We start from the raw sequence: 16,162 nt of genomic DNA, 5'->3' as shown, positions 1-16,162 counted from the left end.
CTTAGCAAAAGCAGAAACATTCATAGTTTCAGTCTCCTGCATCTGATTCCTGCCATCAGCATGTGAACGTTTGGCAGTCCAAGGCTTGCCATGCAAACTTTGTTCATAGGTGTCCCATGCGAATGCATGGGCCTCATCACTACTGTCTACGGCAGGGCTCTCTGCTCAGCCTATGTAAGTGAAGCATTGGTGGTTCAGTGGTAGAATTCTCGCCTGCCACGTGGGAGGCCCGGGTTCGATTCCGGCCAATGCAAAGCGCCCTTCTTTTGGCTTTGCTTTAGAAGTCAGAGATATAGACTTGGTGGGGAAAAAAATGTCAAAGAGTGACCCCGACGTGATTTGAACACGCAACCGTCCGATCTGGAGTCAGACGCGCTACCGTTGCACCACGAGGTCCCTGTGCATGCAGTTCTCAGCCCCGGATCAAGAAATGCTTCTGTGCCTTTTATTGGCCCTCAGTACGCCTGTGGTTAAAGTAGAAGGCTTGGTGTCCCGTTTCCAGTCCTATTGGTGGAAATGACTAGAGGTGAAGAGATGAGAGAAGATAGAAATGTTGAGATAGAGCATGTCACGCAGGCAAAGCGAGAGCTCTAAGAGCAAAGCCAGACAGCTGTGTTTTAATTCAGGACTTGATGTAGGCAAAAGCATACGTCCCTGGGTGGGCTTGAACCACCAACCTTTCGGTTAACAGCCGAACGTGCTAACCGATTGCGCCACAGAGACCAACCACCGCAGTGAGCGTGTTGGGACTCAATATATGTTTTTACCTTTGTGCTCCTGCCTGCAGCTCTAAGGTCCTGGCATAAGACAGGTAGGCTTAGACTCCATTGTGACATGTCTTACTTCTCTTAGAAGAAGGTTCTGGGTTGCCAGGCAGCTTATCTTCTGCCGGGCACACTTTCCTTTGCAGGCTTTCAGGTTGTGAATCCAGCACTGCTTAGGTGTCCATGTCAGACATGAGCAGCTCATTGAGCCCCACTGTGTGTTTTTTGTGGAGATACAACTCTCAGACTAGAGGGAGCAGGCAGGAAGTGGGTGAGACTCACACAGGGTGGGTGGGGCAGTTAAAGGATGTTATCTAATAGTGTAATCGAGGAGTTGGGTTTTTTGTGCACTACACTTTAACCAGCGATTCTTTCTAAAAGGAAATCCCAGGGCAGTACCCGCAATGAGTGGCATCCCCACACCCGAGGTTGCATTGTGGTAGCTGTTCCCTGAGCCCCTAGCCCCTGTCCCCATGTCGCCCTTTCTCCTCGTGTAACTCACCTCAGGTTCGGTGGCTCTGATACTTGCTGCTTCTGCGCGATCATCCCCATGATCTGGGCCTTTGTACGAAATGTCATGTAAGATGACTTTATTCAGCACAGCGTTTGTCATTTGCTTGGTTGTCCTGTCACTGTTGGATGTTTTCTTGCGCAGACTACTGTCTAATGGTGGGAAGGCCACGAGACACGTGACTTTTCTCTTTCCTTGTTAGCATAGTTTCCTGCCACTGTCTTGTTGTGCTGCCTGCCTGTGAGACACGTGTCTTGCCCATCTCAGCTCCACTGTGGCATGTTAGATATGTCTTTGAGCAGAGTCCCGGTCCCAGAGCTGCTGCCTTCTCTGCACTCTGGCTTGTAAGACTGCAGGCAAAGGCCCTCCCTGGACCCTCAGCCAGATAGATACATTTACCTGCAGGGCTCAGCTTTGGTGAAAGATATTGGCGAGAGAGAGGAAAGGGGACGGCCCGTGGTGCACCCCCTATTTTGCATAGAACCACAGCCTCCTGGGAGGGCAGAGACATGAGGGTTCTCAGGGAAAGCCCTCCCAGGAGTGTTGAAGGGCAGGACGTGAAACACAGCAATCCCGGAATGGCCTGGTCTAAGATGCCTGTGCAATAGGCCTGGCCCTAGGCTTCCGGGGCTCTTCCTCGGCAGAGGCCCCAGTGGTATGAGCCCGACCAGGGCTGTAGGGCGCGTTGGGAGCGCGTTAGGGACGCGAAAGAGGGCGCAGGGCGCAGAACTCTGCCCGTTTCTCCCCAGGATTTTGGGGAGGACAGGGAATCTGGCCAGGTCAGTGACTAGGCTTTCCCAGAAGGAAAGTCCAGTGACAGTGGCATGTTGTGAAACACAAGATTGCTGGTGGTCTGGAGGGTGCTTTCTGTCAGCCACTTCTCCCGGGAGCAGCCAGAGAGCAGGCTGATGTCGTGCTCTGTCAAGCACAACACTGGCCCCAAACCACTGTCCTTAGCAAAAGCAGAAACATTCATAGTTTCAGTCTCCTGCATCTGATTCCTGCCATCAGCATGTGAACGTTTGGCAGTCCAAGGCTTGCCATGCAAACTTTGTTCATAGGTGTCCCATGCGAATGCATGGGCCTCATCACTACTGTCTATGGCAGGGCTCTCTGCTCAACCTATGTAAGTGAAGCATTGGTGGTTCAGTGGTAGAATTCTCGCCTGCCACGCGGGAGGCCCGGGTTCGATTCCCGGCCAATGCAAAGCGCCCTTCTTTTGGCTTTGCTTTAGAAGTCAGAGATATAGACTTGGTGGGGAAAAAAATGTCAAAGAGTGATCCCGACGTGATTTGAACACGCAACCTTCTGATCTGGAGTCAGACGCGCTACCGTTGCACCACGAGGTCCCTGTGCATGCAGTTCTCAGCCCCGGATCAAGAAATGCTTCTGTGCCTTTTATTGGCCCTCAGTACGCCTGTGGTTAAAGTAGAAGGCTTGGTGTCCCGTTTCCAGTCCTATTGGTGGAAATGACTAGAGGTGAAGAGATGAGAGAAGATAGAAATGTTGAGATAGAGCATGTCACGCAGGCAAAGCGAGAGCTCTAAGAGCAAAGCCAGACAGCTGTGTTTTAATTCAGGACTTGATGTAGGCAAAAGCATATGTCCCTGGGTGGGCTTGAACCACCAACCTTTCAGTTAACAGCCGAACGCGCTAACCGATTGCGCCACAGAGACCAACCACTGCAGTGAGCGTGTTGGGACTCAATATATGTTTTTACCTTTGTGCTCCTGCCTGCAGCTCTAAGGTCCTGGCATAAGACAGGTAGGCTTAGACTCCATTGTGACATGTCTTACTTCTCTTAGAAGAAGGTTCTGAGTTGCCAGGCAGCTTATCTTCTGCCGGGCACACTTTCCTTTGCAGGCTTTCAGGTTGTGAATCCAGCACTGCTTAGGTGTCCATGTCAGACATGAGCAGCTCATTGAGCCCCACTGTGTGTTTTTTGTGGAGATACAACTCTCAGACTAGAGGGAGCAGGCGGGAAGTGGGTGAGACTCACACAGGGTGGGTGGGGCAGTTAAAGGATGTTATCTAATAGTGTAATCGAGGAGTTGGGTTTTTTGTGCACTACACTTTAACCAGCGATTCTTTCTAAAAGGAAATCCCAGGGCAGTACCCGCAATGAGTGGCATCCCCACACCCGAGGTTGCATTGTGGTAGCTGTTCCCTGAGCCCATAGCCCCTGTCCCCATGTCGCCCTTTCTCCTCGTGTAACTCACCCCAGGTTCGGTGGCTCTGATACTTGCTGCTTCTGCTGCGCGATCATCCCCATGATCTGGGCCTTTGTACGAAATGTCATGTAAGATGACTTTATTCAGCACAGCGTTTGTCATTTGCTTGGTTGTCCTGTCACTGTTGGATGTTTTCTTGCGCAGACTACTGTCTAATGGTGGGAAGGCCACGAGACACGTGACTTTTCTCTTTCCTTGTTAGCATAGTTTCCTGCCACTGTCTTGTTGTGCTGCCAGCCTGTGAGACACGTGTCTTGCCCATCTCAGCTCCACTGTGGCATGTTAGATATGTCTTTGAGCAGAGTCCCGGTCCCAGAGCTGCTGCCTTCTCTGCACTCTGGCTTGTAAGACTGCAGGCAAAGGCCCTCCCTGGCCCCTCAGCCAGATAGATACATTTACCTGCAGGGCTCAGCTTTGGTGAAAGATATTGGCGAGAGAGAGGAAAGGGGACGGCCCGTGGTGCACCCCCTATTTTGCATAGAACCACAGCCTCCTGGGAGGGCAGAGACTTGAGGGTTCTCAGGGAAAGCCCTCCCAGGAGTGTTGAAGGGCAGGACGTGAAACACAGCAATCCCGGAATGGCCTGGTCTAAGATGCCTGTGCAATAGGCCTGGCCCTAGGCTTCCGGGGCTCTTCCTCGGCAGAGGCCCCAGTGGTATGAGCCCGACCAGGGCTGTGCCCGACCAGGGCTGTAGGGCGCGTTGGGAGCACGTTAGGGAAGCGAAAGAGGGCGCAGGGCGCAGAACTCTGTCCGTTTCTCCCCAGGATTTTGGGGAGGACAGGGAATCTGGCCAGGTCAGTGACTAGGCTTTCCCAGAAGGAAAGTCCAGTGACAGTGGCATGTTGTGAAACACAAGATTGCTGGTGGTCTGGAGGGTGCTTTCTGTCAGCCACTTCTCCCGGGAGCAGCCAGAGAGCAGGCTGATGTCGTGCTCTGTCAAGCACAACACTGGCCCCAAACCACTGTCCTTAGCAAAAGCAGAAACATTCATAGTTTCAGTCTCCTGCATCTGATTCCTGCCATCAGCATGTGAACGTTTGGCAGTCCAAGGCTTGCCATGCAAACTTTGTTCATAGGTGTCCCATGCGAATGCATGGGCCTCATCACTACTGTCTACGGCAGGGCTCTCTGCTCAGCCTATGTAAGTGAAGCATTGGTGGTTCAGTGGTAGAATTCTCGCCTGCCACGCGGGAGGCCCGGGTTCGATTCCGGCCAATGCAAAGCGCCCTTCTTTTGGCTTTGCTTTAGAAGTCAGAGATATAGACTTGGTGGGGAAAAAAATGTCCAAGAGTGACCCCGACGTGATTTGAACACGCAACCGTCTGATCTGGAGTCAGACGCGCTACCGTTGCGCCACGAGGTCCCTGTGCATGCAGTTCTCAGCCCCGGATCAAGAAATGCTTCTGTGCCTTTTATTGGTTCTCAGTACGCCTGTGGTTAAAGTAGAAGGCTTGGTGTCCCGTTTCCAGTCCTATTGGTGGAAATGACTAGAGGTGAAGAGATGAGAGAAGATAGAAATGTTGAGATAGAGCATGTCACGCAGGCAAAGCGAGAGCTCTAAGAGCAAAGCCAGACAGCTGTGTTTTAATTCAGGACTTGATGTAGGCAAAAGCATACGTCCCTGGGTGGGCTTGAACCACCAACCTTTCGGTTAACAGCCGAACGTGCTAACCGATTGCGCCTCAGAGACCAACCACCGCAGTGAGCGTGTTGGGACTCAATATATGTTTTTACCTTTGTGCTCCTGCCTGCAGCTCTAAGGTCCTGGCATAAGACAGGTAGGCTTAGACTCCATTGTGACATGTCTTACTTCTCTTAGAAGAAGGTTCTGAGTTGCCAGGCAGCTTATCTTCTGCCGGGCACACTTTCCTTTGCAGGCTTTCAGGTTGTGAATCCAGCACTGCTTAGGTGTCCATGTCAGACATGAGCAGCTCATTGAGCCCCACTGTGTGTTTTTTGTGGAGATACAACTCTCAGACTAGAGGGAGCAGGCGGGAAGTGGGTGAGACTCACACAGGGTGGGTGGGGCAGTTAAAGGATGTTATCTAATAGTGTAATCGAGGAGTTGGGTTTTTTGTGCACTACACTTTAACCAGCGATTCTTTCTAAAAGGAAATCCCAGGGCAGTACCCGCAATGAGTGGCATCCCCACACCCGAGGTTGCATTGTGGTAGCTGTTCCCTGAGCCCATAGCCCCTGTCCCCATGTCGCCCTTTCTCCTCGTGTAACTCACCCCAGGTTCGGTGGCTCTGATACTTGCTGCTTCTGCTGCGCGATCATCCCCATGATCTGGGCCTTTGTACGAAATGTCATGTAAGATGACTTTATTCAGCACGGCGTTTGTCATTTGCTTGGTTGTCCTGTCACTGTTGGATGTTTTCTTGCGCAGACTACTGTCTAATGGTGGGAAGGCCACGAGACACGTGACTTTTCTCTTTCCTTGTTAGCATAGTTTCCTGCCACTGTCTTGGTGTGCTGCCAGCCTGTGAGACACGTGTCTTGCCCATCTCAGCTCCACTGTGGCATGTTAGATATGTCTTTGAGCAGAGTCCCGGTCCCAGAGCTGCTGCCTTCTCTGCACTCTGGCTTGTAAGACTGCAGGCAAAGGCCCTCCCTGGCCCCTCAGCCAGATAGATACATTTACCTGCAGGGCTCAGCTTTGGTGAAAGATATTGGCGAGAGAGAGGAAAGGGGACGGCCCGTGGTGAACCCCCTATTTTGCATAGAACCACAGCCTCCTGGGAGGGCAGAGACATGAGGGTTCTCAGGGAAAGCCCTCCCAGGAGTGTAGAAGGGCAGGACGTGAAACACAGCAATCCCGGAATGGCCTGGTCTAAGATGCCTGTGCAATAGGCCTGGCCCTAGGCTTCCGGGGCTCTTCCTCGGCAGAGGCCCCAGTGGTATGAGCCCGACCAGGGCTGTGCCCGACCAGGGCTGTAGGGCGCGTTGGGAGCGCGTTAGGGACGCGAAAGAGGGCGCAGGGCGCAGAACTCTGCCCGTTTCTCCCCAGGATTTTGGGGAGGACAGGGAATCTGGCCAGGTCAGTGACTAGGCTTTCCCAGAAGGAAAGTCCAGTGACAGTGGCATGTTGTGAAACACAAGATTGCTGGTGGTCTGGAGGGTGCTTTCTGTCAGCCACTTCTCCCGGGAGCAGCCAGAGAGCAGGCTGATGTCGTGCTCTGTCAAGCACAACACTGGCCCCAAACCACTGTCCTTAGCAAAAGCAGAAACATTCATAGTTTCAGTCTCCTGCATCTGATTCCTGCCATCAGCATGTGAACGTTTGGCAGTCCAAGGCTTGCCATGCAAACTTTGTTCATAGGTGTCCCATGCGAATGCATGGGCCTCATCACTACTGTCTACGGCAGGGCTCTCTGCTCAGCCTATGTAAGTGAAGCATTGGTGGTTCAGTGGTAGAATTCTTGCCTGCCACGCGGGAGGCCCGGGTTCGATTCCCGGCAAATGCAAAGCGCCCTTCCTTTGGCTTTGCTTTAGAAGTCAGAGATATAGACTTGGTGGGTAAAAAAATGTCAAAGAGGGACCCCGACGTGATTTGAACACGCAACCTTCTGATCTGGAGTCAGACGCGCTACCGTTGCGCCACGAGGTCCCTGTGCATGCAGTTCTCAGCCCCGGATCAAGAAATGCTTCTGTGCCTTTTATTGGCCCTCAGTACGCCTGTGGTTAAAGTAGAAGGCTTGGTGTCCCGTTTCCAGTCCTATTGGTGGAAATGACTAGAGGTGAAGAGATGAGAGAAGATAGAAATGTTGAGATAGAGCATGTCACGCAGGCAAAGCGAGAGCTCTAAGAGCAAAGCCAGACAGCTGTGTTTTAATTCAGGACTTGATGTAGGCAAAAGCATACGTCCCTGGGTGGGCTTGAACCACCAACCTTTCAGTTAACAGCCGAACGCGCTAACCGATTGCGCCACAGAGACCAACCACCGCAGTGAGGGTGTTGGGACTCAATATATGTTTTTACCTTTGTGCTCCTGCCTGCAGCTCTAAGGTCCTGGCATAAGACAGGTGGGCTTAGACTCCATTGTGACATGTCTTACTTCTCTTAGAAGAAGGTTCTGAGTTGCCAGGCAGCTTATCTTCTGCCGGGCACACTTTCCTTGGCAGGCTTTCAGGTTGTGAATCCAGCACTGCTTAGGTGTCCATGTCAGACATGAGCAGCTCATTGAGCCCCACTGTGTGTTTTTTGTGGAGATACAACTCTCAGACTAGAGGGAGCAGGCGGGAAGTGGGTGAGACTCACACAGGGTGGGTGGGGCAGTTAAAGGATGTTATCTAATAGTGTAATCGAGGAGTTGGGTTTTTTGTGCACTACACTTTAACCAGCGATTCTTTCTAAAAGGAAATCCCAGGGCAGTACCCGCAATGAGTGGCATCCCCACACCCGAGGTTGCATTGTGGTAGCTGTTCCCTGAGCCCATAGCCCCTGTCCCCATGTCGCCCTTTCTCCTCGTGTAACTCACCCCAGGTTCGGTGGCTCTGATACTTGCTGCTTCTGCTGCGCGATCATCCCCATGATCTGGGCCTTTGTACGAAATGTCATGTAAGATGACTTTATTCAGCACGGCGTTTGTCATTTGCTTGGTTGTCCTGTCACTGTTGGATGTTTTCTTGCGCAGACTACTGTCTAATGGTGGGAAGGCCACGAGACACGTGACTTTTCTCTTACCTTGTTAGCATAGTTTCCTGCCACTGTCTTGGTGTGCTGCCAGCCTGTGAGACACGTGTCTTGCCCATCTCAGCTCCACTGTGGCATGTTAGATATGTCTTTGAGCAGAGTCCCGGTCCCAGAGCTGCTGCCTTCTCTGCACTCTGGCTTGTAAGACTGCAGGCAAAGGCCCTCCCTGGCCCCTCAGCCAGATAGATACATTTACCTGCAGGGCTCAGCTTTGGTGAAAGATATTGGCGAGAGAGAGGAAAGGGGACGGCCCGTGGTGCACCCCCTATTTTGCATAGAACCACAGCCTCCTGGGAGGGGAGAGACATGAGGGTTCTCAGGGAAAGCCCTCCCAGGAGTGTTGAAGGGCAGGACGTGAAACACAGCAATCCCGGAATGGCCTGGTCTAAGATGCCTGTGCAATAGGCCTGGCCCTAGGCTTCCGGGGCTCTTCCTCGGCAGAGGCCCCAGTGGTATGAGCCCGACCAGGGCTGTGCCCGACCAGGGCTGTAGGGCGCGTTGGGAGCGCGTTAGGGACGCGAAAGAGGGCGCAGGGCGCAGAACTCTGCCCGTTTCTCCCCAGGATTTTGGGGAGGACAGGGAATCTGGCCAGGTCAGTGACTAGGCTGTCCCAGAAGGAAAGTCCAGTGACAGTGGCATGTTGTGAAACACAAGATTGCTGGTGGTCTGGAGGGTGCTTTCTGTCAGCCACTTCTCCCGGGAGCAGCCACAGAGCAGGCTGATGTCGTGCTCTGTCAAGCACAACACTGGCCCCAAACCACTGTCCTTAGCAAAAGCAGAAACATTCATAGTTTCAGTCTCCTGCATCTGATTCCTGCCATCAGCATGTGAACGTTTGGCAGTCCAAGGCTTGCCATGCAAACTTTGTTCATAGGTGTCCCATGCGAATGCATGGGCCTCATCACTACTGTCTACGGCAGGGCTCTCTGCTCAGCCTAAGTAAGTGAAGCATTGGTGGTTCAGTGGTAGAATTCTCGCCTGCCACGCGGGAGGCCCGGGTTCGATTCCCGGCCAATGCAAAGCGCCCTTCTTTTGGCTTTGCTTTAGAAGTCAGAGATATAGACTTGGTGGGGAAAAAAATGTCAAAGAGTGACCCCGACGTGATTTGAACACGCAACCTTCTGATCTGGAGTCAGACACCCTACCGTTGCGCCACGAGGTCCCTGTGCATGCAGTTCTCAGCCCCGGATCAAGAAATGCTTCTGTGCCTTTTATTGGCCCTCAGTACGCCTGTGGTTAAAGTAGAAGGCTTGGTGGCCCGTTTCCAGTCCTATTGGTGGAAATGACTAGAGGTGAAGAGATGAGAGAAGATAGAAATGTTGAGATAGAGCATGTCACGCAGGCAAAGCGAGAGCTCTAAGAGCAAAGCCAGACAGCTGTGTTTTAATTCAGGACTTGATGTAGGCAAAAGCATACGTCCCTGGGTGGGCTTGAACCACCAACCTTTTGGTTAACAGCCAAACGCGCTAACCGATTGCGCCACAGAGACCAACCACCGCAGTGAGCGTGTTGGGACTCAATATATGTTTTTACCTTTGTGCTCCTACCTGCAGCTCTAAGGTCCTGGCATAAGACAGGTAGGCTTAGACTCCATTGTGACATGTCTTACTTCTCTTAGAAGAAGGTTCTGAGTTGCCAGGCAGCTTATCTTCTGCCGGGCACACTTTCCTTTGCAGGCTTTCAGGTTGTGAATCCAGCACTGCTTAGGTGTCCATGTCAGACATGAGCAGCTCATTGAGCCCCACTGTGTGTTTTTTGTGGAGATACAACTCTCAGACTAGAGGGAGCAGGCGGGAAGTGGGTGAGACTCACACAGGGTGGGTGGGGCAGTTAAAGGATGTTATCTAATAGTGTAATCGAGGAGTTGGGTTTTTTGTGCACTACACTTTAACCAGCGATTCTTTCTAAAAGGAAATCCCAGGGCAGTACCCGCAATGAGTGGCATCCCCACACCCGAGGTTGCATTGTGGTAGCTGTTCCCTGAGCCCATAGCCCCTGTCCCCATGTCGCCCTTTCTCCTCGTGTAACTCACCTCAGGTTCGGTGGCTCTGATACTTGCTGCTTCTGCGCGATCATCCCCATGATCTGGGCCTTTGTACGAAATGTCATGTAAGATGACTTTATTCAGCACAGCGTTTGTCATTTGCTTGGTTGTCCTGTCACTGTTGGATGTTTTCTTGCGCAGACTACTGTCTAATGGTGGGAAGGCCACGAGACACGTGACTTTTCTATTTCCTTGTTAGCATAGTTTCCTGCCACTGTCTTGTTGTGCTGCCTGCCTGTGAGACACGTGTCTTGCCCATCTCAGCTCCACTGTGGCATGTTAGATATGTCTTTGAGCAGAGTCCCGGTCCCAGAGCTGCTGCCTTCTCTGCACTCTGGCTTGTAAGACTGCAGGCAAAGGCCCTCCCTGGCCCCTCAGCCAGATAGATACATTTACCTGCAGGGCTCAGCTTTGGTGAAAGATATTGGCGAGAGAGAGGAAAGGGGACGGCCCGTGGTGCACCCCCTATTTTGCATAGAACCACAGCCTCCTGGGAGGGCAGAGACATGAGGGTTCTCAGGGAAAGCCCTCCCAGGAGTGTTGAAGGGCAGGACGTGAAACACAGCAATCCCGGAATGGCCTGGTCTAAGATGCCTGTGCAATAGGCCTGGCCCTAGGCTTCCGGGGCTCTTCCTCGGCAGAGGCCCCAGTGGTATGAGCCCGACCAGGGCTGTGCCCGACCAGGGCTGTAGGGCGCGTTGGGAGCGCGTTAGGGACGCGAAAGAGGGCGCAGGGCGCAGAACTCTGCCCGTTTCTCCCCAGGATTTTGGGGAGGACAGGGAATCTGGCCAGGTCAGTGACTAGGTTTTCCCAGAAGGAAAGTCCAGTGACAGTGGCATGTTGTGAAACACAAGATTGCTGGTGGTCTGGAGGGTGCTTTCTGTCAGCCACTTCTCCCGGGAGCAGCCAGAGAGCAGGCTGATGTCGTGCTCTGTCAAGCACAACACTGGCCCCAAACCACTGTCCTTAGCAAAAGCAGAAACATTCATAGTTTCAGTCTCCTGCATCTGATTCCTGCCATCAGCATGTGAACGTTTGGCAGTCCAAGGCTTGCCATGCAAACTTTGTTCATAGGTGTCCCATGCGAATCCATGGGCCTCATCACTACTGTCTACGGCAGGGCTCTCTGCTCAGCCTATGTAAGTGAAGCATTGGTGGTTCAGTGGTAGAATTCTCGCCTGCCACGTGGGAGGCCCGGGTTCGATTCCGGCCAATGCAAAGCGCCCTTCTTTTGGCTTTGCTTTAGAAGTCAGAGATATAGACTTGGTGGGGAAAAAAATGTCAAAGAGTGACCACGCCGTGATTTGAACACGCAACCTTCTGATCTGGAGTCAGACGCGCCACCGTTGCGCCACGAGGTCCCTGTGCATGCAGTTCTCAGCCCCGGATCAAGAAATGCTTCTGTGCCTTTTATTGGCCCTCAGTACGCCTGTGGTTAAAGTAGAAGGCTTGGTGTCCCGTTTCCAGTCCTATTGGTGGAAATGACTAGAGGTGAAGAGATGAGAGAAGATAGAAATGTTGAGATAGAGCATGTCACGCAGGCAAAGCGAGAGCTCTAAGAGCAAAGCCAGACAGCTGTGTTTTAATTCAGGACTTGATGTAGGCAAAAGCATACGTCCCTGGGTGGGCTTGAACCACCAACCTTTCGGTTAACAGCCGAACGCGCTAACCGATTGCGCCACAGAGACCAACCACCGCAGTGAGCGTGTTGGGACTCAATATATGTTTTTACCTTTGTGCTCCTGCCTGCAGCTCTAAGGTCCTGGCATAAGACAGGTAGGCTTAGACTCCATTGTGACATGTCTTACTTCTCTTAGAAGAAGGTTCTGAGTTGCCAGGCAGCTTATCTTCTGCCGGGCACACTTTCCTTTGCAGGCTTTCAGGTTGTGAATCCAGCACTGCTTAGGTGTCCATGTCAGACATGAGCAGCTCATTGAGCCCCACTGTGTGTTTTTTGTGGAGATACAACTCTCAGACTAGAGGGAGCAGGCGGGAAGTGGGTGAGACTCACACAGGGTGGGTGGGGCAGTTAAAGGATGTTATCTAATAGTGTAATCGAGGAGTTGGGTTTTTTGTGCACTACACTTTAACCAGCGATTCTTTCTAAAAGGAAATCCCAGGGCAGTACCCGCAATGAGTGGCATCCCCACACCCGAGGTTGCATTGTGGTAGCTGTTCCCTGAGCCCCTAGCCCCTGTCCCCATGTCGCCCTTTCTCCTCGTGTAACTCACCTCAGGTTCGGTGGCTCTGATACTTGCTGCTTCTGCGCGATCATCCCCATGATCTGGGCCTTTGTACGAAATGTCATGTAAGATGACTTTATTCAGCACAGCGTTTGTCATATGCTTGGTTGTCCTGTCACTGTTTGATGTTTTCTTGCGCAGACTACTGTCTAATGGTGGGAAGGCCACGAGACACGTGACTTTTCTCTTTCCTTGTTAGCATAGTTTCCTGCCACTGTCTTGTTGTGCTGCCTGCCTGTGAGACACGTGTCTTGCCCATCTCAGCTCCACTGTGGCATGTTAGATATGTCTTTGAGCAGAGTCCCGGTCCCAGAGCTGCTGCCTTCTCTGCACTCTGGCTTGTAAGACTGCAGGCAAAGGCCCTCCCTGGCCCCTCAGCCAGATAGATACATTTACCTGCAGGGCTCAGCTTTGGTGAAAGATATTGGCGAGAGAGAGGAAAGGGGACGGCCTGTGGTGCACCCCCTATTTTGCATAGAACCACAGCCTCCTGGGAGGGCAGAGACATGAGGGTTCTCAGGGAAAGCCCTCCCAGGAGTGTTGAAGGGCAGGACATGAAACACAGCAATCCCGGAATGGCCTGGTCTAAGATGCCTGTGCAATAGGCCTGGCCCTAGGCTTCCGGGGCTCTTCCTCGGCAGAGGCCCCAGTGGTATGAGCCCGACCAGGGCTGTGCCCGACCAGGGCTGTAGGGCGCGTTGGGAGCGCGTTAGGGACGCGAAAGAGGGCGCAGGGCGCAGAACTCTGCCCGTTTCTCCCCAGGATTTTGGGGAGGACAGGGAATCTGGCCAGGTCAGTGACTAGGCTTTCCCAGAAGGAAAGTCCAGTGACAGTGGCATGTTGTGAAACACAAGATTGCTGGTGGTCTGGAGGGTGCTTTCTGTCAGCCACTTCTCCCGGGAGCAGCCAGAGAGCAGGCTGATGTCGTGCTCTGTCAAGCACAACACTGGCCCCAAACCACTGTCCTTAGCAAAAGCAGAAACATTCATAGTTTCAGTCTCCTGCATCTGATTCCTGCCATCAGCATGTGAACGTTTGGCAGTCCAAGGCTTGCCATGCAAACTTTGTTCATAGGTGTCCCATGCGAATGCATGGGCCTCATCACTACTGTCTACGGCAGGGCTCTCTGCTCAGCCTATGTAAGTGAAGCATTGGTGGTTCAGTGGTAGAATTATCGCCTGCCACGCGGGAGGCCCGGGTTCGATTCCCGGCCAATGCAAAGCTCCCTTCTTTTGGCTTTGCTTTAGAAGTCAGAGATATAGACTTGGTGGGGGAAAAAATGTCAAAGAGTGACCCCGACGTGATTTGAACACGCAACCTTCTGATCTGGAGTCAGACGCGCTACCGTTGCGCCACAAGGTCCCTGTGCATGCAGTTCTCAGCCCCGGATCAAGAAATGCTTCTGTGCCTTTTATTGGCCCTCAGTACGCCTGTGGTTAAAGTAGAAGGCTTGGTGTCCCGTTTCCAGTCCTATTGGTGGAAATGACTAGAGGTGAAGAGATGAGAGAAGATAGAAATGTTGAGATAGAGCGTGTCACGCAGGCAAAGCGAGAGCTCTAAGAGCAAAGCCAGACAGCTGTGTTTTAATTCAGGACTTGATGTAGGCAAAAGCATACGTCCCTGGGTGGGCTTGAACCACCAACCTTTCGGTTAACAGCCGAACGCGCTAACCGATTGCGCCACAGAGACCAACCACCGCAGTGAGTGTGTTGGGACTCAATATATGTTTTTACCTTTGTGCTCCTGCCTGCAGCTCTAAGGTCCTGGCATAAGACAGGTAGGCTTAGACTCCATTGTGACATGTCTTACTTCTCTTAGAAGAAGGTTCTGAGTTGCCAGGCAGCTTATCTTCTGCCGGGCACACTTTCCTTTGCAGGCTTTCAGGTTGTGAATCCAGCACTGCTTAGGTGTCCATGTCAGACATGAGCAGCTCATTGAGCCCCACTGTGTGTTTTTTGTGGAGATACAACTCTCAGACTAGAGGGAGCAGGCAGGAAGTGGGTGAGACTCACACAGGGTGGGTGGGGCAGTTAAAGGATGTTATCTAATAGTGTAATCGAGGAGTTGGGTTTTTTGTGCACTACACTTTAACCAGCGATTCTTTCTAAAAGGAAATCCCAGGGCAGTACCCGCAATGAGTGGCATCCCCACACCCGAGGTTGCATTGTGGTAGCTGTTCCCTGAGCCCCTAGCCCCTGTCCCCATGTCGCCCTTTCTCCTCGTGTAACTCACCTCAGGTTCGGTGGCTCTGATACTTGCTGCTTCTGCGCGATCATCCCCATGATCTGGGCCTTTGTACGAAATGTCATGTAAGATGACTTTATTCAGCACAGCGTTTGTCATTTGCTTGGTTGTCCTGTCACTGTTGGATGTTTTCTTGCGCAGACTACTGTCTAATGGTGGGAAGGCCACGAGACACGTGACTTTTCTCTTTCCTTGTTAGCATAGTTTCCTGCCACTGTCTTGTTGTGCTGCCTGCCTGTGAGACACGTGTCTTGCCCATCTCAGCTCCACTGTGGCATGTTAGATATGTCTTTGAGCAGAGTCCCGGTCCCAGAGCTGCTGCCTTCTCTGCACTCTGGCTTGTAAGACTGCAGGCAAAGGCCCTCCCTGGCCCCTCAGCCAGATAGATACATTTACCTGCAGGGCTCAGCTTTGGTGAAAGATATTGGCGAGAGAGAGGAAAGGGGACGGCCTGTGGTGCACCCCCTATTTTGCATAGAACCACAGCCTCCTGGGAGGGCAGAGACATGAGGGTTCTCAGGGAAAGCCCTCCCAGGAGTGTTGAAGGGCAGGACATGAAACACAGCAATCCCGGAATGGCCTGGTCTAAGATGCCTGTGCAATAGGCCTGGCCCTAGGCTTCCGGGGCTCTTCCTCGGCAGAGGCCCCAGTGGTATGAGCCCGACCAGGGCTGTGCCCGACCAGGGCTGTAGGGCGCGTTGGGAGCGCGTTAGGGACGCGAAAGAGGGCGCAGGGCGCAGAACTCTGCCCGTTTCTCCCCAGGATTTTGGGGAGGACAGGGAATCTGGCCAGGTCAGTGACTAGGCTTTCCCAGAAGGAAAGTCCAGTGACAGTGGCATGTTGTGAAACACAAGATTGCTGGTGGTCTGGAGGGTGCTTTCTGTCAGCCACTTCTCCCGGGAGCAGCCAGAGAGCAGGCTGATGTCGTGCTCTGTCAAGCACAACACTGGCCCCAAACCACTGTCCTTAGCAAAAGCAGAAACATTCATAGTTTCAGTCTCCTGCATCTGATTCCTGCCATCAGCATGTGAACGTTTGGCAGTCCAAGGCTTGCCATGCAAACTTTGTTCATAGGTGTCCCATGCGAATGCATGGGCCTCATCACTACTGTCTACGGCAGGGCTCTCTGCTCAGCCTATGTAAGTGAAGCATTGGTGGTTCAGTGGTAGAATTCTCGCCTGCCACGCGGGAGGCCCGGGTTCGATTCCCGGCCAATGCAAAGCTCCCTTCTTTTGGCTTTGCTTTAGAAGTCAGAGATATAGACTTGGTGGGGAAAAAAATGTCAAAGAGTGACCCCGACGTGATTTGAACACGCAACCTTCTGATCTGGAGTCAGACGCGCTACCGTTGCGCCACAAGGTCCCTGTGCATGCAGTTCTCAGCCCCGGATCAAGAAATGCTTCTGTGCCTTTTATTGGCCCTCAGTACG

At 52.6% G+C, this 16,162-nt stretch overlaps 6 non-coding genes across 6 annotated transcripts; 3 read left to right on the top strand and 3 right to left on the bottom strand.

Annotated features, from left to right (window-relative positions):
- Positions 1-2,410: 2,410 nt before the first annotated feature.
- Positions 2,411-2,481, top strand: TRNAG-GCC (transfer RNA glycine (anticodon GCC)). The gene has a single exon. It is a non-coding gene; the product is annotated as a tRNA-Gly (tRNA).
- Positions 2,482-9,150: 6,669 nt separating this feature from the next.
- Positions 9,151-9,221, top strand: TRNAG-GCC (transfer RNA glycine (anticodon GCC)). Its single transcript has one exon. It is a non-coding gene; the product is annotated as a tRNA-Gly (tRNA).
- A 396-nt stretch (positions 9,222-9,617) lies between these two features.
- Positions 9,618-9,691, bottom strand: TRNAN-GUU (transfer RNA asparagine (anticodon GUU)). The gene has a single exon. It is a non-coding gene; the product is annotated as a tRNA-Asn (tRNA).
- A 2,169-nt stretch (positions 9,692-11,860) lies between these two features.
- TRNAN-GUU (transfer RNA asparagine (anticodon GUU)) lies at positions 11,861-11,934 on the bottom strand. Its single transcript has one exon. It is a non-coding gene; the product is annotated as a tRNA-Asn (tRNA).
- Positions 11,935-14,104: 2,170 nt separating this feature from the next.
- Positions 14,105-14,178, bottom strand: TRNAN-GUU (transfer RNA asparagine (anticodon GUU)). The gene has a single exon. It is a non-coding gene; the product is annotated as a tRNA-Asn (tRNA).
- Positions 14,179-15,881: 1,703 nt separating this feature from the next.
- Positions 15,882-15,952, top strand: TRNAG-GCC (transfer RNA glycine (anticodon GCC)). The gene has a single exon. It is a non-coding gene; the product is annotated as a tRNA-Gly (tRNA).
- Positions 15,953-16,162: the final 210 nt, after the last annotated feature.

Source organism: Pleurodeles waltl, chromosome 4_1 (assembly GCF_031143425.1).
Source record: "Pleurodeles waltl isolate 20211129_DDA chromosome 4_1, aPleWal1.hap1.20221129, whole genome shotgun sequence".
Classification (NCBI taxonomy): Eukaryota; Metazoa; Chordata; class Amphibia; order Caudata; family Salamandridae; genus Pleurodeles; species Pleurodeles waltl.
Note: the sequence above shows the minus strand (reverse complement) of the source record. Positions and strands in the feature narration are given on the sequence as shown.